This window comes from Gavialis gangeticus, unplaced genomic scaffold (assembly GCF_001723915.1).
Source record: "Gavialis gangeticus isolate Ggan-Ray unplaced genomic scaffold, GavGan_comp1, whole genome shotgun sequence".
Taxonomy (NCBI): Eukaryota; Metazoa; Chordata; order Crocodylia; family Gavialidae; genus Gavialis; species Gavialis gangeticus.
The window spans coordinates 4,586,509-4,590,461 of record NW_017729026.1 but is presented as its reverse complement, the minus strand read 5'-3'; positions in this window follow the sequence as shown (position 1 = coordinate 4,590,461).

The window sequence follows — 3,953 nt, the reverse complement described above, 5'->3', positions numbered from 1 at the left end:
TTTTTGTACATTCATTTGACCAAGTATCAGCATAACACACACAACTAGCTTCTCAACTAAGAAAAACACAAAGCCCCTTCTTGGCGCACTTCTGGCTTGAGGCATATATTTTTCAACCCTATAAACATGAAATGTGATGGCTTTAAAAGCAAAAAATGTCCATGCTCAGTTGCTTAGCAAAAGCTTTAAACCTTACAGGGACAATTCTGACAAATAAGCTTCCCAGAACACATATACCTACTTCATTTCAAGACCCAATTTATTTTGACCTAATATTTTGTGTAGATATTTTAGGGAATACTTTAATGACCGGCTGCTTTCCTACTTATCTACATTTGGCATAGGGAGGAGAGCCAAATAGAAGATTTATTCTTCATAAGGATGATCTATAGAGTTTTTCTACAAACATTTTCTTATTGGAAACACCATCTTTTCTGACAGTGACTGAAAGAAAGCTTCAGCAAGCTCTATAAACTATCACTCTGTCCCAGTCTCAGGCAATAAATATTAGAATGCAAGCAACATAAATGCAATTTCAGAGTTTTTTTTTCTCTTTGATATAATTGTTTTTGATGTAGCAAAATATATACAGTGTCTTTGCTATAAATGTCTTGGCTCTGGGGTATGTTTTCTCACGTGTGGGTGTACATTCATGTCAAAAGGGAAAAAGTAGATCTGGATTTAGGCATAGATAAGCTGTTAAAGGCTGGGTAACTAAAATACTAACTACTCTATATGCAACTGCAGTCAAAGAAAGGAAGACCATATATCTTTAATTTTTGACATATAGGAAGGCCAAAATAGAGTGAAATGAGTTTATTTTAAAAAATTAGTATGGTTATGTGAATGTTCTATAAAGCTTATTTTAATACCTCAAAAATGCAAGTGCACATGGAGGAACATACTATAAAAGGTTTCATAAACCTGGCAAGGAGTGTTGTTTAGCTTAGGAGCAATTCTTCAGAGCCATTTAAAAGCCCCTAAAACATATTTAAGATATTTCTGAAATGTTGCCTTAGAACATGTCTTAACATTATTTCTTTGCAGACCTGTAGGAGCATCATAAAAATACAGATGACCTACAAAGAAAGCTCACTAATTGCTCACAAATGGCTGTTTTGCAAATTCTCAGAGATCATAAGGGTGAGAGGTTTTAATGACACCTCCCCCTTCCCCTCTGTTTATGTAAATGATGAGGTTGTTCAATATGTGGAAATTAAAGACATTGATGGTACTTTGAAAAGAGCAAGCTAACAACACTGTTTCCTTGCCCTATTCATGCCACACACTTTAATATTTATCTCTTATGCAATGCTTTTCATGTAAGACACTAATGCAGTGCTCCCTAAAGTCTCCACTGTCTCTTTTTGCAGTGACTGATTTATAACTAAGTACGTAAGCCATTAATGACTTTGAGAGCATGAGTTAAATCACATGGATACTGTCTGGTTTTAGAAAAAGGAACAAAATAATTCTCAGGATGCCCACAGTAATTTAATAGAATCAAAAAGCATAAAAACAAGGATGTCTTCAGCAAATACCGTGATGACAAGTTTAGTTCAAAGCTCACTCAAGTCAATGGCAAATATCCATGTTTTAAAGTGGGCTTTGACCAGGCTTTATACGTGCACAAGATCACAGTAAATAACTATAAGGTTTGCTTTTGTTAAATATATTTATACTGAATATTAAATATTCTAATATTATAAAAGCCTTAGTCTCGTTGCCTGTCTTTCCATAACGCTTTATTTGCACTCTGATTGGTTGTCTGAAACAACCGATCAGAGTACTCCAAGAGCGTTCCGGGCAGGAGGCAGCAGTGGCGCAGCAGTGCCACCATGATGGCAGGGACGGAGCAGATGGAGTGCGGGGGGGGCAAGGCCAGTGTCACTAACCTCGCCCCACCACCAGCCCTGCTCCCTGCAGGTGGCGGCAGCGTGGGGTGCTGCCCAAGGGGGACAGAAGGGCAAGGTTTCCCCTCCCCCCTGCTCCTGAGAGACAGCAGCGGTGCAGGGTGGTGGGTGGTGGTGCTCCATCCCCACCCCCGGCCCTGCTCCCTGCAAGTGGGGTGCTGGCCGAGGGGGACAGAGGGGATGGCAGGGCAAGGTTCCCCCCATCCCGCTCCTGGGAGATGATGGCGGTGAGGGGTGGTAGGTGGCAGTGCTCCTTCATTTCTGATGGGCACTTGGCTAGTCTACATCACAAATGCTTAACCTGCTGTTTTGTATAAGGGACAGATGCCATCAGTATAACGTGAAACCATGCACTATGGAGCTCTAGGGCATTTATACATGTGCAGCAAGGCTACTTCAACGTGTTGTAATGAATGGAGTCTGCTGGTCTGTGATAGTTCCTGTGCTCCAAAAGAATCCAGCATTGTGTGCATTAGCATTCCCGCTCTGAAAATGGCAGTGGGGGCACCCTAACTAAAGCTCGTTTATGAGCCATTTTTCAGTACAGGGATGCTGATACACAAGACACTGAAGTCTATTGGAGTGTGGTAACTACCACACTCCTGGAGCTGCTCTAATTAAAATGCTCCCCCCCACTCTCAGAGCACATGTATAAATGCCCCTAGTGCTTTGCCTTGCCCTATCAGTCCAATAGCTCTCTGTTTTACACATGTTCAGACCCTTGCTTTAATGGGCGAGAGTCAAACTTTCAAAAATCAGTTTTTAATATCTAGATCTTTATAGCTAGGACATTGAAGACTGTTGGAGTTAGGTGCCTAGGCTTCCTACAACAGAAGCATAACTAGGGCTAGGTGAGAGGGGCAGCAGCTCCCGATGTTAACTTAGGACATGAAGAAATGGTAGGTGCTGCTCCTACTGACCCAGCTGCTGCCACTGTCCTGATCACTGCCCCTACCCAGGGCACAAAAGTGCATAAGGAGAGTTAGGCACCTAAGAACAGGATCCACAAAAGCTGCACAGAAGAGCTTTACTCTTGTTGCAGAAAATTCTGTCGTTCTCGAGAAGCAGAGTCATTGCCTGCATTCTTCATTCTGGAGCCTTACGTGGTCTTTTAGACAACTCTGGACCCATGCCTCAAGTTTCCTGGCAGTAAGAGCCAAGACTTCAAATCAAACTCAGTTCTGGGAAGTCAGTGTAGAGGGTAGGAAACAGGTCTGATACAACTGCACTGACCTGTATTCCTGAGGAGATGAGCTGTAGTATGCTGTGCTGATTAGCATATCATAACTATTGAAAGCTCCATACTTAGATATATCGCTTTGCTGTAGTTCACAAAGGTGGTAATGAAAACAAAAGTAAGAGAGACTAAGTCACTGTCCACCAGAATGGGGCAGAATCTCCTAGACCAGGGGTGACCAAAATACAGTCCACAAGCTTTTGAAGTGGTGTTGTCCAGCCCGTGAGGCTCCCCAGAGGCCTGGACATTTTGCAGAAGGGCAGAAGTGGCAGTATTAATTGCTACCACTTGTCCTGCTACCAAATTTCCATATCTATGGGGTCCCTGTGGGCCAGATAATGCATCCCCATGTGGTGGAGTGGTCCCATGGACAAGCCCTACACCATGTATCCACCCCACAGGACTAGTGCCAAAGGAAAAAGTCTGAACATTATCTACAAATTCTTCAGAATGTTTTCTGCCCATGAATATGTCTACCTTGTTTGAATTCAGCTTCAGTCAGTTACTTTTCATCCATCAGCTGATCTTGTCTAAAAACTGGACCATGACTGTGCTAGTGGTTAAGTAGCATTTATTGATGGGTGATTAGAGCTGAGTCTCAGCTATGTAATCCTGGTATTTGAACATGTTATCTGGTCATAGTTCATCTAGCAGCTGCATGTGGATATGGAAAATAACAGTGAAAGACTGGAAGTTTATCAGGCAATTTTAGTTGTTGCTAAACTAAAGCTCACCCTATAGGTAAGGACCTCCAGCAAGGCCTTTGACACCATCTCCCACCACATCCTCATTAAAAAATTGGG